Genomic DNA, 19,633 nt, shown 5'->3' with positions numbered 1-19,633 from the left:
GGGGATGTTTGTGTGACATTAATACTAAAAGCATCTCAAAATAAAGGAACACAAACATCGAGTTTGTGGAAAGATAAAGCACATTGTAAGTCAAAGGGGTGCAGCAAAGCATTAACACAACAAAGTTCTTTGATGTTTGATGTTCTTTGAAGGAGAACATCAAAGGGACGCTGCTAAAGTTTTCGCAGGCGAAAGTGACACATGTTCTTTGAAACCGTCCCACTTATTAAAATTTAGAATAAATTATGCTTTAAGAAAGTCCCAGGGCAGGAGGGCAGGTACTAGTGTAGTTTGAGGAAGGCCAGGAAGGAGACACATACACGCCTGTGCTGGTGTACGACGTCAAGCTCAGGGCATAGGGCACAAAGGGGCAGTAGTCCTAGACAGGACGGGTAGGTCTGAAATAAGGGAAGAATTTGGTGGAAACTTGCTATAAGGAGAAAAGTGGGAAATGACTGTAGAGCAAGGGATCGGTTGAGTTATTTGGAGGGAGGATGGGAAGTTAATGCTCTGCATTAGAGTGTGAACATTGCCTGCTTAATTTGTATGGCTTTGCCAAATGGTGTGATTCAGCGAACTCAACCTGCTCCTGGAATAAAAAACATAACTTTTTCACATAAGACTGACTATGACCATCTTTTTGTCCAACTGCTCCCATGCACCGCGCTAGATAGCATTGTCATTTGCTTCAGATTGCAACACATGCCTCATTTCCACTTGTTCTAAAACAGCATGATGAGACCATCTAATCAGCAACGCTCTTAACTTTTGAGGCAGTAATTCGGTGGAGCTACAGCAGGTGTTGCTGCTTCAGTGTCTGAAATAGCACATCCTCAGGCATATTAACCTTTTCTTCCTTGTCAGGCGTAGTCGACGAATATATGCTGTTAAACTCGATACAAATGGATGCATTCGGTGTCAGAAGCTGATGATGTTTATCGCTGTAGGAAAATATTTCCTGACAATGTACGGAAATAAAGTCAATTTCAGAGAGTGTGAGCACTAGGCCCATGGGGCAAGGAACAGCTGGCAGATGCTTGCTGTCAGTGAATGACGTATCTACTTTGTCGAAGCATCTGTGGGAGGACAGGTACAAGAGTACTCGAGAAGCATGGGGTCACAGCACCCCGCATGCTCCCGTGTTTATCGTTTTTGTAAACAGTCTACTAATAATCATTCTAACAAGAGAAAGCTGGTTTAAATGAATGGAATGATTTGAGTGCGTACAAGACTGATCCTAGCGTGTTACTCACCATAAAAGCGCTATATTATAAAAGTTTATCACGCTGTTGTATTGTATTGTATTGTATGTTGGATTTATATAGCGCTTATAACCCAGGGGTCTCTAAGCGCTTGCCTTGGGAACCCGTCCTGGCTTTTCCCTGTGAGATAGCCCCTACAGGGCATCCCCAAGGTGAAAGCCAGGCATCCCGCCGCGGGGGCCGTTGTGGAGATTAAGCAAGCTTAATGCCCAGAGTTGCAGAGTGTGAACCCATGATTAGGTCAGGCACCGAAGTGAGAATTATCGAATCCGTGGACATTTGAGCTCAAGACCCTGCCGCGTCGGGAATTGAACCCTGGTCCCGGGTCTGACCTCTGCTTCAGGGTCTGCCTGCTCTAACCAGTGAGCCACACTTCTCCACAACAGATAGTAGAGATTCTTCTCTCTTAGGCGGTCAGGGCAATGAAAAAAAAAAAGCCTGTGAGTGGTGCGTGTGCGCGCGCCACTGCAGGCATATGTCTTTAATTATCGCGCCAGTGTTGGCACGATAATGGAAGACATATGGGCTTTGGTGCTCGTAACAGACACCAATAGGCCATGGGTGGAGCTACGCGACCGCCTATGGCCTATTGCGTGTTCTGTTTAAAAACAGCACGCACACAAAGCCCAATCAAAATGGACCTAGGAAATGAACACGCACGAGTGTGCGGAATTTCTAGGTCCATTTTGAAAACCCCTACAAAACGGTTCGCCTAAGCGAGCACTGCTACGCAGTGCATCACAAGGGCTCGCCCTAAAAAGGAATACAGAACAAATGGCCATTAGATTAATATTATAAGATGCATCACACTGCAGGCATACAGCATTACAGTCTCTGACCCTTACCATGACTAACCTGTGACGATCTCTAACACTGTATTCCCACGGAGTAGCGTGGGCACATCCATAAAATGCTTAATCACCTTGTTTTGCGTACTAAGCTCCATATAAAAATCCACTTTTTACTAGTTCTTGCTTGGTATTTCCCTGGCATTCTCTGTAGGTCTTGCAGATTACCTAGCTGTGTCAGACTGTCTGAAGATTGCAATTCCATCTAAAATGCAAGCCCATCTTAATCTTAGGCCACCTCTCTTGGTGATTTTGTGCTCACCTAAAGACTCATGCCTACGCCAGTGCACACGGATCTCCATTTTGATTCCTGGACAGCTGCCACATTTCCCTTGAAGGGCTGCTTGGAAATGTGTGCCAAGCGAGCCTAGTGGGGATGAAGGCAGAATTATCATACCATGAGTGGGAGTACATGCAGAACAGCTGCCCACATGGCATGGCACTACCATTGATAATTCCTAACACTGGGTCACACTGGGCCACAAACCTGGCCATCTCATCCAACAGCCCCCCTATTTATTGCATCCCGAACCTTTGAAGCTCTGAGCCTTGATAGATGATGAGCCATCCGCATTATGCTCTCATGCACAAGACAAGAAATTACTTTATTTTTTCTTTGCCTGACTCATTACTTTAAAAAAAAAAGTTTAGACACTGGTGTCATATTCTTATGTTACTTTCTATATATGCTTTAGGTCTCATAATAGATGGTACCACTAGATCCAGCATTGGACTTTAGAGTAATGCCAGTCTTTACCTTATGAGGCATGGGCATGCATCAGCTGTTAAAGTCTGTCAGTTGAGTATCTTATGTTGTAAGGTTACAACTGTGGAGTGAAGGAGCCTACACTACAGTCCCCACACCATTTGCCTAAGAGAGTGAGTTAACTTGCAGCATGTTGGTTATTACTATTTACTGTCACACAAATCCACAGCAACCCTGACTTTGCTGGGATTTCATATGGACATCATTTTAACAGAGTCACTCTGAGCAGACCTTGAGACAAAGAAGAAGCAAACAACTCAGAGGTGCAAACACAGTGAAACAGGATAGGTAGATCCAAGTCCGAATTTATATTTTCATTGTCACTTAATTCTAAGCCATGCACAGGCAACCTAAAAACCTGTCATGCAGCCATTATTTCCATTATCCCCTAGTATGGTGCCCATATCAGCTGCTTTGTGGTTTTATGTTGCTTTTACTCACCTCCTTTACTTTAGCTCCTGAAACCATATACACCCATCCTGCCTGATGAGTCAAGTTTCAGTTAAGACACCAGTGAACATTCCTTTGTTGATTCAGATTTTGTCTAGACTCACCATGCAGGCAATTATAGTTATGCTAACACCCGTAGTAATACTAATTTAATTAGATAAAGTCCTTATCACATTTCTCTTTGAAATGAGGTGTGTCCATAGTTCCCCTACACATGCATCCTGTTGCCTTTACTGATCCACTGTGAAACTCCAAACCTTTCCAACAGTATCCACCTTCCTTGAGCTATTAAGTTGTCTATAACTACAATGAAAAAGATAAGACTCTGATAGAAATTATATGTAAGTAATACAGGTTTATTCTCTCACGTACCTTCCTTGTTTAATTCCTTTCTATATTGGGTTATGCTCAAGCAGATTTATTCTGCTGTGAAACAAATGAAATAGCATGGTCACACAACAGCGCGTTAATCTCAAGAGAGACAGCTCGTAGCATCCCGTCCGTGAGTGACCGCAGTTCCAAGATTGATTCGCACAAAATTGACCGTGCGGCACCCCATCAGGCAGAGACTTTTCCTCCTGATTGACATACTGTCCCACCCCACCTCCTGTCTTGAAAAAGACCCGCCGCGACTACCAACTGGGGCGCAATAGGGTCGAAACGTCGACGCTCACCTGTGGTCCAGAAACTCCAGGAGCCACTACATGAATACTATGATTCCTTGGATGTGCAAGAGATTCTGGCCAATTTAACCAATTTAACCCTTGTACATAATTGTATATATATATATATATATATATATATATATATATCACTTGATTTCATTGTACATTGCTTCATGCACCGAGCACCTTTCACCAATTGTCGCATGATTTTTCACTTGTGTTTGACGGTCTTTATGAGAATCTAATGTTATCATTGAATGAATTAATTCGGATGTCACATGAAAAAATTCTGATATAAAATTTGCATCTAATCATCATTTGTCTATATGAAGTTTTTCAGTAGATTGCTTGAGTATTTTCTTCCTGAGTGCATATGTGTTTTAGAGGCTTTCTAAATGTTCAAATTGCATTCATTAGCTTTGTCAAAGTGATTTGCCTTACCCAACAGAACCACTACTGTATTTAACCATTATTACCCAGGTTCTGAGGGACACAGGGTCACCCCTTTTTTCTTTAATCACACTATAGAGCCATGCAACCTATGCAGTATTATTCAATCACAAATCCTTATCAACGAGAAGCAGGTGTCCCCTTCTTGTTAAATTATAATTCAAAAGGAATGTCACAGTCCTTCACGTACCCCTAGTAGAAATACTCCATGGCTCTGCCCAAGATGTCTGCATTGTTGAGCATCATTCCACTAAAGGCAGCAAGCCAACAATTCCTACTGCAGGATAGGCAGCAACTTCAACATTTGTATTACATCATGCTGCAATTACATATATATTCATACCCTTAAGAAGACAGTGATCAATACAGCATCATACATCACAAAATATTTTTTTATGTGTCTCTGGCAGAATTTCAACCCTAGTGCGCCAATGGAAGGGGTGAAGTGCTGAATATATTGCCCCTCATGGTAACTTCTGATCATGTGACTCCAACAGGGAATTGAAGAATGGGAAGCTTGGGAAGACTGGTCAACATAGAGTGACAAAGCTAGACCGCTAACCACTGCAGTTGTGAACTTCCTGACCGCAGAACACTTACAAGTCAGTGCAGGTCAATATAGAACATATATAACCACCCTCTACACAGACCTCTCTGCCTGTCAACAATTCATAGTTGAATAGGCCTTATGTTTGTCTCTTTCATACACCCATTCCTATGTCCATCATCTTTGTTATTTTTATGCTTTTCCAGTTCCATCAGGTAACTGGTACCTAGAGTGCCTTCTTTGGCTTTCCTTATTTGTCTTGTCTCAGCATGACCATCTGTTGCTGATCCTTGGTCTCTGATGCCTGTCCCTGGGAGCAGCATTGCTATACTGGTTGACGTAAGCTTTCATGACCACACCATCCCAACGATACTCAAGTAAACGTATGGAGCTGAGGTCTGCTTCTACCTGACATGCTTAAATATTGCTAGTTTTCTGATCTATGCTGTTTTTTTCACACTCTGTTAGAACTGGGATTTTTGTTTGGCATAGGTATGTTCCCTGCCCAAGCGGGAACCACCACTCAAGTCAGGGTAAGCTAGATACACACTAAAATATAACCTGTGCTCAACACCTGGTAGCATGGCACAAAGCTGTCAGACTTATCTAAAGAAGAAATGTGTAAAATATTTGTGCAACACACACGCAGTAACACAATGAAAACACCACAGAAATACTCCACACAAGATTAGAAACAATAGATTATATTTGTATGAGTTAAACAAGACTAAAACAACAACAAATCCAATAAGTAAAACCAAAATAAATCAAAATCTAGTGCTTAGAGTCAAATAGCACTTACTTGAGGTTGCGCTAGACCGGGGCAAATCCAAATTTCAAGGTCACTGGGAGTTAGGGCAGGCTGGCTACACGAATCATGCCAGTCCAGCAGAAAAACTACCTTGGATATAGGAAGCATCGATGTTGAAGACTCGATGTGTCAGTTCCGATCCCCACAGATGATGAAGGCTTCGTTGATGAACAGCTTAAAAATGCAGGCACTGTGTCATTGTCAAGCCGCGTTGTCTGCCATTGTCAAGCAGCGCTGTCCGTCGAAGTGATGTGGTCCATCAGCGCCTATGTCAGTGTCGAAGGGCAATGTGTTGGTTACGATCAGCACAAAGTCATCACTGCATCTATTTTGATGGTTCTGCACAGTAGAAGTCAGCTTTCAAGCGCCCAGGACTGGAGTGGCACCACTGGGCAGGGCAGGACTCACAGATTGCAGAGTCCAGGTGCTGTTGCAGGTTTGAAGGATGTCTTTGATGGCCTGGAGACTTTGAATTGGGTCCGGAGTTTTATGGGGAATCAATGCAGATGTTGCAGGCCCTTTCTGACCGAAGTGGACCTAGGTGTCCCAGTTAGCAGCCTAGCCACCACATTCTGCACCATCTGCAGTCTGTTAAGATGTTTCTTTTGCATATTCAGATAGAGACTCACCAGAAAGCCCTTGGAGTCTTTCTGGGTTCAAGTCAGATAATGCCGCCATTATCTTTTCCATCTGCCAGACTCCAGTTAATCCAGCCATTAGAATGCCCAGGGAGAAGATAGCGATCCGGGCCTGGAAAAAGATTGATAGCTCTAACCTAGAGAAGGCCCTGAAAGATTTGTCCCCTACTCTTTCCAGTAATATAGATGAGGCTACAAGGGCATATGGGAACTGGATTGAGGCTGCCTGAAGTAAATTGGCCCCGGTCAAATGGTACACCCCGAGACGAGACCTCCCCTCAGCGCCCTGGTTCTCCAACACTTTGCAGGAGCGGAAAACTGAGTGTAAGAGGCGGGAGCGGATCTGGAGGAAAGGATGTAGCCCTGTCAACAAGGAAGCATATAAAGCTAGCCTCGCATGCTACAAAAATCTACTCCAAGAAGCCAAAAAAAGTTATTTCACAGATCAGGTCACCAAGGCTAAATCCTCTTCTAGTGAACTCTTTAGAACCGTGACAAATCTTATTAACCCCTCCAAACCGATTACTTACAGCAGCCCAGCCTTTTGTAATGCACTAGCCTCCTTCTTCCTAAGGAAGGTAGATGACATCTTCTCTTCTTTTAGCTATCAGCAGGGCAAGACTGGGGATTTGGCAATAGGGTTAATCCCTGATGTTTTACAACCTTGGAAGTTAAGGAGGTTACAGGGCTACTGATGGGGTGTAGCTCAAGATCCCCGCTGGACCCGTGCCCAGAAGCAGTAATTAAAAATTCCCCAGAGGTCATTGCTACAACCCTGACACCTTTGCTGAATATTATACTGGGATCAGGTCAGTATGCAACAGCCGGGAAAATGGTCTCTATTTTGTCACGGATTAAAAAGCCAAATCTAGATCCCAGCGACCCAAACAGTTATAGACCCATATCCCGACTTCCATTACCTGCAAAAATACTGGAGAAAGCCATCAATACTCAACTCAGTTCATTTCTGAATAACAACAAACCCTGGATCCATCTCAGTATGGGTTTCGATCGGGACATAGCACGGAGCTCGCGCTGATTATGGCTACGGAGGAGGTTCGGGAGACTGTGGACCAGGGAGGCTCAGCCATTTATATCCTGTTGGATCTGTCGGCTGCCATCAACATGGTCCATCATGAGGGGTTGTTTGGCCGGTTGTCAAAGGCTGGAGTCCAGGGTAAAGCATGGAACCTATTTAAATCGTTCCTTGCAGATAGATTGCAGACAGTGGATTTGGGGTGAGACAGGTCAGAGTCTTTTTCCCTTTCCTGTAGGGTGCCACAGGGTTCATCCCTCAGCCCAACATTGTTTAATATATATGTGAGCCCACTGGCAGCCCTCATAATATCTTCTGGGCTGCAATTGACTTCTTATGAGGATGATACTCAAATTGTGCTGTCCCTTCAACTGGGCAAAGAATCTGAAACAGCCAAAAGCTGCCACGACTGTATGAAACCTGTAAGTGGCTGGATGTCTTCCAATTGTCTGAAGCTGAATGCAGGCAAAACGGATAAGATCACGTTGGGGAACAACCCAAACCTATAGTCACCGGACTGGTAGGCCAATGTTATGGGCACCCCATTTTCCCCTACGTGGAAAGCTAAGAATCTGGGGGTGATCGTGGATAACTCTCTATCATTTGGGGACCAGGTTAGTGGAGTGGCTTCAACAAGTTTTTTAATCCTCAGAACTCAGAGAAAAATAAAATGTTTCTTGTCAGAGGAACGTTTTAGGAAAGCTGTCTCGGCCCTCATTCTATCCCCTCTGGATTACTGTAACAGCCTCTATCTGAATATGCAAAAGAAACATCTTAACAGACTGCAGATGGTGCAGAATGCGGCAGCTAGGCTGCTAACTGGGACACCTAGGTTCACTTCGGTCAGAAAGGGCCTGCGACATCTGCATTGGCTCCCGATAAAACAACAGGCCCAATTCAAAGCCCTATGCACGGTTTTTAAGTCTCTGATGGGCAATAGCCCGGACTATCTAAGAAGCACCTTCAATGGTATGTTCCTGGGAGAATGTTGAGTTCCATGAAAGCTAAAAAAGTGATTGTTCCAAGAGCTAGGAAAGCCAATTGGGGGGGTAGGAGTTTTATTGTAGGTGCCACGAATGCCTGGAACAAGGTTCCATTTCATCTTAGGAACTCCACAGTTCTCCTGTCCTTGAAGAAGGGGCTGAAAATGTGGTTGTTCACAGAATAATAACAGCTGTCTTGGGACGCCAGTGGGACAGAGCCAGGACACCCTTGGGTAACAGTGCGCTTTAAAAGCCTAAATAACATAACATAACAGATGGGTCTAGTCCTTCTTCTCAGTAGGGCAGAGATCAGCAGGCAGCACAGCCAAGCAGAAAAGCAGTTATTCCAGATCCTCAGTCAAGCAGAGTGGCACTTCTTGTAGCACAGCAGTCTTTACTCATGGCAGAGTTATGTACAGGTCCAGTGCTGTCTTGGTAGGGTCAGAGCCCCAGCAATTGACCCAGTTGTGCCTTTGAAATGGGGGTAACTTCAAAGCAGGTCTATAAAGTGCACAGGCCCCCTTTTTTTGCGAGCCCTGGCTCCAGGGTATCAGTAGGGGTGTAATCTGCTCTTTGTGTGGGAAACAGGAGACTACATATTCAGGTATAGGTGTCAGCTTCCCCCTCTCTTCCTGCCCAGAAAGAGCTACCTGAATGCAGTTTTCTGTCACATGCACACTTCCTGTGCTTGTGGCTGTCAGGAGGGAATGCACAAAGTGTAGCTGTCATCCACTGCAGATGTATATTGGAGACAGGCTGCAAGGTACACAAAGTAGTGAGATCAGAGAAATGTCCACTTTCTAAAAGTATGAAACATTTAAGTATGCAAATGCAATCCTTCCCTTGAATTTCAATCATTTTACCTAAACGTTCGTATTCGGATGTGCGTGCGAGCAGCTCAGTGATCCGTTCCAAATCAATGCTCATATCGTAGATACAACCAAAATGGGTGCTTTACTCCCGCACCTGACTGTCGCACTGATTAATGAGGAAAATCTACCTAGTAGATAAACCACTTTCTCACATGTTCTCCAGTTTTTCACTTCATTTTACCAATAATGTTTATCATTCCTTATGCTATCGGTCTTTCAGTCAGAGACAGCATGATTGTGCCAGAATACTTTATTCAAACAGTTTCAAATGCCTCCTGCTGCCCATCCAGGCTTCTAACAGCGGCACGTGAGGTCAACCATGCTTCCAGCAGATTCATAAACTTGTCCAATACATTTCGAGCCTGACGGCTCTTCTTCAGGGGTTTCTTTCTTTCAACATAGCCTCCTCTCCCTTCCCTTCGTGTTCAAAAAACCATGTGCCAAAAGTATAATTCCTAAAATAGTAATGTTGAATTCAACTTTACATTTAATGAGGATTTATCATTACCATTCCAAAGACAAAAAACACATGACAGCTACTCTTTTTTGATCAGGAATTACTACTTAAAATGTGTATAATGGAATTCTCATGATAACCTATGAGAGCACTAGGCCTCACAGTAGTGAAAAACTTATTTAGCTGTTTGTCACTACTAGGACAAGTATAACCTAACAGTACATGTTGTATCTTTTATTTACACAGCACCCTGTCCTATGGGCTACGCAGGGCCTACCTTAGTGGTGACATATGTTTAATAAAAGTGGAGTTTAAGGCTTCACAAGTAGTTTTAAACGACAAGTTGGAATGGCAGTAAGCTGTACACACAGGCTGTGCAATGGCAGGCCGGTTTGAAAGGCTACTTGTGTGAGTAGCACAATCAGGGTCCACTTCTTGAATTTAATTTACAGGCCCTGGGTATATGGTATATCACTTTACATGGTAGTTACAAGTAAACAAAATATGCCAACTGTGTTTACACCAATGTTACTACGTGTAGGGGAGAAGCATATGCACTTTAGCACTGGTCAGCCGTGATAATGTACTAAGAGTCCTAAAGCCAGAAAAAGGAAATCAGAAAAAGAGGAGGAGAAAGGCAAAGAATTTGGGGTGACCCCACAAAGAGGGCCGTTTTTCAACCCATTCATTTAGCCTTTTCTCCATACACCACGTAAGAACGAGTAACTGGGATAGTCCATAAGCAGAGGCCTCCATCTGGGTTTTACTAACACCAACCTGTCTGTGACAGAAAAGGCTTCTGTGTCTTCTCTGACCTTCCTATTTTCCCAGGACTTTCTCTTGAGAGGCATTGAAATGGTCAATACCTGCAGAGAGAGTCAGGGGCTGGCAGAACTCTCAGCAGATTACCATCCTTTGTTGGAACCTTGAAACTGTTGAATCTTCCTCAGTGCAGTAATGCTGTGCTGTATTCTGAGTTAAGGTTAGGTTTTACAACAATCCGTTGTAAATACACTTGGAGTAAGCAATGCATTTTGTAATAACTCAACATTTAAAAGTTGCTAAGTTCATTCTATTTTCTAGTGGTCGACGATCCCACAGTTGTAGTACATTCCGAAATATCCCACACAACATATCCATCGTTTACTATTCTGGGGAGATTTAAATGTTAGTATCTCCCTGCTGAACTGTTCTAACTCCCGCAAGTTGACAAACTCAGCAAGGAGATTGATTATGGTGGAGCTGAAGGAGGTGTGTAGAGGATATAAACAAACAGACCTTGGGTGGTACAAACATCAATGTGAAATGCAATATACCTTTAGAAGTGCAAGATTTTGCATGGAAGCCCCTATTGACTTTTTTCTTGTTAACTCTGATACTTACTGAAATTAAACCATCAATTCTTTTCTGAAAACTGAAGTGTAGCCATGGGAGTTAGACTCGGCGGCCGGGAAATATGTAAAACGTCTTTCCACTGGTGGTTTTAAGGACTGCTACTAGAACAAGCTGAATTTTGTGAAGAAATCAAGACGGCTATCCTCACTTTTTCCAATCACAACTGAAGAGTGCTAGTACAGTAGTCACATACCCTTTAGGGCTGCACATGGAAATGGCATTGTATGGGAAGGTGTTGAAAGCAGAAAGTACAGTTATATAACAACTACTGACCAGCATTATTAAGGCAAGCTTTATGAAAGAATTAGATAAGATACATAAATGAAAAGGCCCTCTATATTGTCATGGTACTAATGGAGGCTAGGCGGGTATGTGACTCGCTAGATGTGGCCTTGGCTTGAGAGGCTTTGGTGGATTGTTTAAAGGACCCAGATCCCTCATTGCAGAGGACATCCCGGTGTGGTTTCCCAGCTTTGGCCCCTGACTAAGTGAGGTTCCGTGACGATTTGAACCCGTGTTTTCAATATTGTCGGAAATACATAATATTGGTATCAGCGAACCGCAAATGATCCATTTAGTATATCCTGGTGTTTTCGCTACGCTACAAGCAAGAGCACTCCTTTTATAAACACATTTCCGATCTACCCATGGCATCCATCTTAGATCATGGCCGCCATTTTGTGTTTCTTGCCCTCACATACGCAATAACCTCTGATCACTTCATTTCGATTAAGGACACGTAGCCTTAGCCGGAGATTCACCTCTCTAGTGACACGTGCACCTTAGACCAGAACACGCTGTAGCTGCATGACTCGGCAAAGACTGCCTCCTCTGCCCGAGGCCAGTCCTGCCAAACTGGTCTTCGTGTCCATTGTCCTGATCACGATTAGGCGGCCGAAGCCGGTAGCCTTGCCCATTTACAACCTACAAACATCTCTTATCCCGCTTTTCTATCTTCCACACCTGGCTCCGTTTCTTTCTTTCTGAATCTTTATTAGGGGGAGGTAACGAAATTTACGATGAGGCGGTCCAGCTCTTGAATGCAATATTGACAAGGGATTGTGATGAACTAGTGGGAACCCCTCTTCGTAGATGTTTTGTAACAGATTTTATCAACGGTTCCTATGTACGCCAAATATTTATTGTTTATGACACAAAGGTTTTGGGAATGTACCAACATGTAAAGAATTCGCCTGAAGGCCAAAATTTAGTATATAAGGAGCAACCCTCTTTGTACAAATCGAACAGGCTCCTAGTTACTGCCCATGCGTAGTTTCTGTGACTTCTGTGTCCCTGCAGTAATAAACCTTTGGTCTTTGACGCCACCATCGAGAAGCCCGTGTTTCTGTTCATTTGTGCACCAAGGCAGGTGGAACTCCGGGGTCTTTGGGTGTTGTTCCCTGACAACTCTGGACGGAACCAAAAAGTCCAGAACTCCAATTGGCGCCCAACGTGGGGCGACGTCATTCGGTACCGGTCCAAAAGCCTGAAGAGTTCGAGAAGCTTCGTGTGAAGATTCCTGAGGGAGGCGCCCCACTTCATCGATCCCGGCATATCGCAAAAGTGGCCCGACGTTCTCTTCCACGAGGGTTCCCGTTCAGGACGGCTGCAGTGGGCCGTTGCCTTGACCGTCGCCCTGTCTTGGACCCGAGGTGCAGTCCTTAGTACAGCGAAACGTGACGGGTTTCTCCTTGGTGACGTCTTCAGTGCCTCAGTTAAGTATTTAGTGATAGCTAGCTGGTTACTTTGTGAGGGTTGTTAAAATCCTTTGTGGTTCTTGGTTTGGTTTGGTTTCGTAAGATTATCACTGGTTGTTCTGGTTACGATAATCTATTTGGTTTAGTTTGGGTATCGATACATCAGTTCGTTTTGGTAGGCCTAAGTTCTTGGTTCGAGTGCACATATTTGTTTCGTGTTCTGTTTGTTTTGTGTTCCGGACTGAAAATGGTAAGTCGGAAAAACTGTATGTTGTCTTGTTTTGGTTGCAACAGTGACTCACGATTGGAGGACTCATGTCTGGTTCCTCCGATTGGGACTCCCCTGTATGACTTGTATTGTAAATATGGTGTGGGTCCTATCTCTTATAATGAGGTATGGGTCCGATACACTGAGAAAGATGGTGTCCTTAGTTGGCCACTACATGGTAGTTTTGAACCCGAAATTCTCGACAATCTAGAAGCGAAATTGTTTAAGAAGAAAGCCCGGCCGGCAATGTTTGATTCTTTCCGTTTCTGGCGAAAAGAATCCAAACAGAGAGAAATGAAAAGGTTAAAGAAAGAACAGAAAGAGCAAGAAGAGTTGACTCTAGAACAAGCAACTAAGCAGTTGCAAGCTAACGAGTGTGAGAAAGCCATAGAGGTGGCCATTAGAGAGCACAATTTAGCGATTGACAAGTGCTATCCTGCCTTGCCATCGAAAACAGCTAAGATACTGGAAGATTCTGAAAACGATCCTCTGCTATCTTATTTGTTACGGTCACCTCCACCGTATGCACAAGGTGCTACGGCTCCACCTTTACCGAATGTTCAATTGCCGGTTGCTGGACAACCTGGTATTCCTGCTCCTGTCCCTCAGAATCAGGCTCCCGTACCTCCTGTGGTCAATGTAAATGTTCCTACGGCTCCTCCTCCTCCTGGATTGCCGACTTCTATACCTGTATCTGTCTCGCTTACACCTACTGTTCCACAAACTATCTTCCTCGATACTTCTACTGTTCCGTTATCTGTTCCTACCTCTACTGTGTTCTCTGCATCTGCGAGTATGTTGACTCCACTTTCTGTTCGTCGGAGAATCACTGATTCTGTGTCTAACATGCTGTCTCCTTTCTATAAAACTTTAATTAAGACTCCTACTTCCGACTCTGTTCAGAGACGTAGTCAGCTTCCGAGTACTGAGGAACGGGGAATTTTAGATTCCACGGCTCTCAGATGGATTTCGAAGAGTAGGAGATATAGTACGAAAGATGTGCTAGAAACGTTTATGCAGTGGAAAGAACCAACACAACGGTATGTCTTTGACGAGATGTGCTCGTTGTTACGTGAGGAGATAGAAGAAGATGATGTTGAATCAAATCTAGAAGATTTAATTAAGGTTCAGAAAGAGTTTGCTGCAGGAATGATAGTGGGTGATAATATAGAAGAAGCGATGGAACTGATTTTAAGTTATAGGAATGATCCATCACTTCGTTCACCGAGAGATTTAGAGAAAAGCAAGACGAAGCTAAGTCGCCAATATCCAATGAGGGAGGTTCCTCCAATTTGGCGCGAAGCTGTGCAAGCTGATCATAATAATGGTATTGTAGCCGCTCCAGCGCAATTCCAAAGAGTGTGGATACACATTCCGTGGAAGCGAACTGAAGTGTTAGCAGTGAAGCAGGCCTTGCCAGATCCACGTAAGAATCCTGCTGGATATTACAAGGAATTAACACAGACAGTTGAGGCTTGTATAATGAACTTAGCAGACATCGATATGTTGTTTGGCAACGTAGTTCCACAACCAGTGTGGGCTAAAATTCGTAGAGAGGATCATCAAGTTGCCTTATGTGGTGACTGGGCAGCTATCACTGCAGCGGATGGTCAGCAAGTAGGTGGTGCAAAACCCGAACCTTTAATTGCTAACCTTCCAGGTAGAATAATTGATCTAATGAAGACTCTGATGCCCGCATTGCGTGTTAATTGGGACAAGTTATCAGCATGCAGGCAGAAGAAAGACGAAAGTGTCTCCGACTTCTTCACGAGGTTCGAAGAGACTTTTGTAGATCATAGTGGTCAGGACATGAGCACAGAAGGAGGGCAAAGACTGTTTGTCGATAAATTTGTGCATAATTTGTTACCTGAATTATGCAATAAATTAAAGGATTCAGAGAGTGCGTGGGCTGTGTCCACAACTGCGCAAATACTTGCGACTGCGCAGTACTACGAAAACAGGGATAAAGAGGAAAAGGAGAAATCAGAGAAGAAAACGAAGGATTTAAAGACTAAAGTTCTTTTGCAGCAGGCGTATCCGCCTCGCACGAATCAGACTAATATGCAACAGGGTCCGTATCAAAGAACAGACTATAGTACATCGAGACCTCAATATCAGTGGAACCAGTGTGCGTACTGTAAGAAAGAGGGTCACTACAAAAATGAATGTCCGATCTTAGCGCAAAATAATGCAGCAGCAGCTCAGAGAGGTCGTGGTGGTTTTGTGCAGAATTCTAGAGGTCGAGGGCGAGGTGCTATGCCTCCACAAACGAATGATCGTCCTTCAAATCACTTTGATCAACGAAATGGACAGTCTACTCAGCAAAATAGATCTCAACAATATCTTGTTGAAGACTATTGTGAAGTGGATGAGGGATTTCAGCAAAATGGGTACTAGGACAGCCATGGACAGAGAGAGGGAGTAGTATCAGTTCCAGTGGATCAGAGTGGGCCTTATGTCGCAGTAGCAACATCAGGTGTAGTCGAACCGTTTCTGTTGGATACTGGTGCCGCAAAAAGTTCTATCATTCATGCGAAACTCCCTGGCGCACCTTTGTCCGGCTCAACAAATGTTTCTGTAGGTTTTTCAGGCGCCCCTGTTTACAACCCGATATCTGGTCCTTTGTCTATTTCTGTTGGACCGTGTCACTTGAAAGCACCTCTGATTTTGACGACAGGTTGTAATGAAAATCTGCTTGGTTTAGATTTGTTAAAACGACTATATGCGACATTGTACTGTTCTCCGATGTACTTGTCAATGGATGCACTCCCACCAGAGCTACGTTCTCTCCCTGATTCTCTTTGGGCGACTGGTCCTAACGATGTAGGCCTTTTAGAAATACCACCATATGTAGTAACTTTGAAAGCAAATGTAAAATTTCCAAGAATTCCTCAATACAAAATATCTAGTGAAGGTGAGCGTGCACTTTTATTGATTGTGCAAGATTTGATTAAGAAAGGTGTGGTTGAAGAAACGAGAGGAAATGTCTGTAACAGTCCTGTACTACCGATTTTGAAACGAACTGATCCTACAAAGCCTCCAGTGTATAGGTTTGTTATCGACCTTAGAGAAGTTAATAAGATTGTAGTCCCGCAGTTTCCTGTAGTGCCAGACATTACTGCCTTGTTAACACTGATTCCTGCTACAGCCACTTGGTTCTCAGTCATCGACTTGAAAAATGCCTTTTTCAGCATTCCAATAGCCGAAGAAAGCAGAGATATTTTTGGCTTCTGTCTAGGAGGTCGAAGTTTCAGATTTAAACGCGCTCCACAAGGCTATTGTGAGAGCCCATCCATTTACAGTCAAGCATTAAAAAGCCAGTTAGACTCCTTTGTCCTTCCTCCAGGTTCTGCTCTAGTACAGTATGTAGACGATCTTCTAGTGGCTGCCGATGACAAGGAAACTTGCAAAGCAGCTACGATTTCGTTATTGCATCATTTGTCTAATTTGAATCACAAGGTGTCACCTTCGAAAATGCAATACTGCTGCCAAGAAGTGACCTACCTAGGTCATCTCTTGTCAAAGGAGGGAAGGAAGTTGACCCCAGAGAGAATAAAAGCAATTACGCAGATGAGTGTTCCACGCACACAGAGAGAAGTGCGTGCCTTTTTAGGCATTACCTCTTACTGTAGGCAGTGGATCCCAAATTTTTCTCTTTTAGCAAAACCGTTGGTAGCTTTGACTGGGGAAAATGTTCCGAGTCCGGTGCCATGGTCTGATGAATGTCAAGAAAGTTTTACTGAATTACGAAAAGCATTGTGTTCAGCTCCTGTATTGGGTACACCTGATTACAGTAAGCCATTCACGCTCTATGTTCATGAGAGAGAAGGTTGCGCGTTGAGTGTTCTGACACAGAAGTTTGGTGACAAACAACGCCCTTGTGCGTATTTTTCATCAACATTAGATCCGGTAGCTAGAGCGTTGCCTAGTTGTTTGAGAGCTACAGCGGCAGCTGCGGCTTCCATTCGACAATCTGCTGGTTTGGTGATGAACAACATGCTAGTGGTCATGGTTCCTCATGCGGTGGATACACTCATGAATCGAACGAAGACACAACACCTTACCAGTGCGAGATTATCTGGTTACGAGCTGACATTACTAGCGAGTCATATTCAGATCAAAAGATGTAATGTATTGAATCCAGCAACGCTGTTGCCGACTGATCAAGAGTCGAGTGATTCCGAGCCACATGATTGTTGTTTTAAAACGGAGGAAGAGACAAAAGGACGCATTGACTTAAAGGATACTCCGTTATCCGATCCAGATGGCACGCTGTATGTGGACGGGTCATGTTTTAAATTGGAGAATGGTGATGTGACTGCTGCTTACGCAGTAACGACTTTGAAGACGATTGTGGAGACTGCAAGAGTGAGTCAGAATTCTGCCCAAGCTGCAGAATTAATAGCTCTAACAAGAGCGTGTGTTTTAGCTAAGGGAAAGAGAGTGAATGTCTTTACAGATAGTCAGTACGCATTTGGCGTGGCCCATAGTTTTGGCCGTCTGTGGAGAGAAAGAGGTTTCATTACGTCCCATGGGACTAAGATTCAACATGGTCAGCTAGTTAACGACTTGTTGGAATCTCTAACCTTGCCGACTGAAGTTGCGATTGTGAAGTGCAGTGCTCATAAAGCAATCACGGATGATGTTGGTCGCGGGAATGCTTTTGCTGATGAAACTGCTAAACAGACAGCTAGAGACACGATGAGCAGAATGTATGTTGCTACGTCTGCAAGATGGATTGCTGACTCCGGAATGTGTGAGGATACTATGGAAAGTGTGAAAGAGATTCAGAAAGAAGCAACTGAGGAAGAAAAACGTGTATGGAGAGAAAGTACGGGCAAGTTGGATTCGAATGGGTGTTGGATTGATTTGACAGAACAGCAGCGTTGGATGTTGCCTGACGCGTATGTGCTTGCAGTGGTGACAATGGCGCATGGAGTAGCGCATATAAGTTCTAAAGGAATTTGTAAGATGTTGGCTCCAGTCTGGAAGAATGATGGGATCAGTAAGTGTGCAGAGAGAGTGGTGAAAAATTGTATGGTATGCCTGATGCATAATCCTGGCAAGGGAACTCCAACTCCAGCTGGTCATTTCGCTCCTCCTTCCTGCCCCTTTGAAGTGATTCAGTTAGACTTCATTCACATGGATCGCTGTAATAATTTGAAATATGTCCTGGTGGTAGTTTGTGCTTTCTCCAGGTGGATCGAAGCATATCCACTAAAGGACAATACTGCCCTATCAACTGCCAAGATTCTTCTCAAAGAATATTTCCCTAGGTATGGAATGCCACGGATTGTATGGTCAGACAACGGAAGTGAGTTTATAGGGAAAGTTATGCAGAGTGTGTGTGCCGGCCTAGGTCTGAAACAAAAGTTCCACAGTGCGAACCATCCCCAGTCTGCTGGTTTAGTGGAGGGTTACAATGGCACCCTTAAGCTGAAATTAGCTAAAATACAAGCATCCACAGGTTTAGCCTGGCCAGACGCACTTCCTTTGGCTTTGTTATCAACGAGAGCAACTGTACATTCTAGAGTGGGGCTTAGCCCCTACGAAATAGTTTTTGGCCGTCCGGCAAATATTTGGGGTGTGCCGAGGCCTAAAAAGTTTTGTTCTCTAGAATATCCTATGTTGATAGACTACCTTTACGACTTGACTGCTAAATTGAGTCTTATTCACCAACAGGTTTTCGATGCTTTGCCAAAGCCTCCGGAGAGTCCAGGGCATCAGCTGAAACCAGGCGAGTTTGTGGTTATCAGAAATTTCGCGAGGACGAAGAACCTTCAGCCGAGATTTGTCGGCCCCTTCCAAGTCCTACTTGCAACGAGAACAGCGGTTCGTGTGGCTGGACGCAAGCATTGGGTGCATGCATCCCATGTAAAGCGTGTACCTTTGCCACTTCCTTACGACGACTGGGTGAAGAAGGGATTGGTTCCTCCGAATTTGAAAGCACGCCAAAATTCATCCCTTTCAGCGATGCCGAATTGATCACTGACACTCCAAGCTCTGACTCTCCTCCAGAAAAGACTCTTTTGAACACTGAACATTTGTCCCCTGCATCAGAAAAAACTTTGTCATCTGCGAACTTGAACACTGCAACAGCTACCAGTGAAACGCTATTTGCTGATCAGACAGTACCTGCGAAACAAAGATATAACTTACGAAACCGTAAAATGGACAAATAAAGCAGGCAACTGCCTATTGTGATATTTTGAAATTTTGAACTTTTGCCTTCAGCCAGGAAGTTTGCTATTGTTTTATTGTTTTTAAAATTGCCTTGCCGTCTGGGTAGCCGTAGGGTCGTGGCTGTGTGCCTAGTTGAATTTGCAGGGGTCTGACACAAGGTCGATCTTTCTGTTGGTTCTGGGAACTCCCAGGGCTGATAGAGGCATTTTCATCTACGTACACATCATCAGTGGTCGCGAGCGGATTGTAGAAGATGGAGCTTCCTGCGCTGCAACGAGAAAACGTGATTTATGTTCGCAGAAACA

The sequence above is a fragment of the Lissotriton vulgaris genome, chromosome 4_1, assembly GCF_964263255.1.
Source record: "Lissotriton vulgaris chromosome 4_1, aLisVul1.2, whole genome shotgun sequence".
Classification (NCBI taxonomy): Eukaryota; Metazoa; Chordata; class Amphibia; order Caudata; family Salamandridae; genus Lissotriton; species Lissotriton vulgaris.
This window is presented reverse-complemented; position numbering follows the sequence as displayed.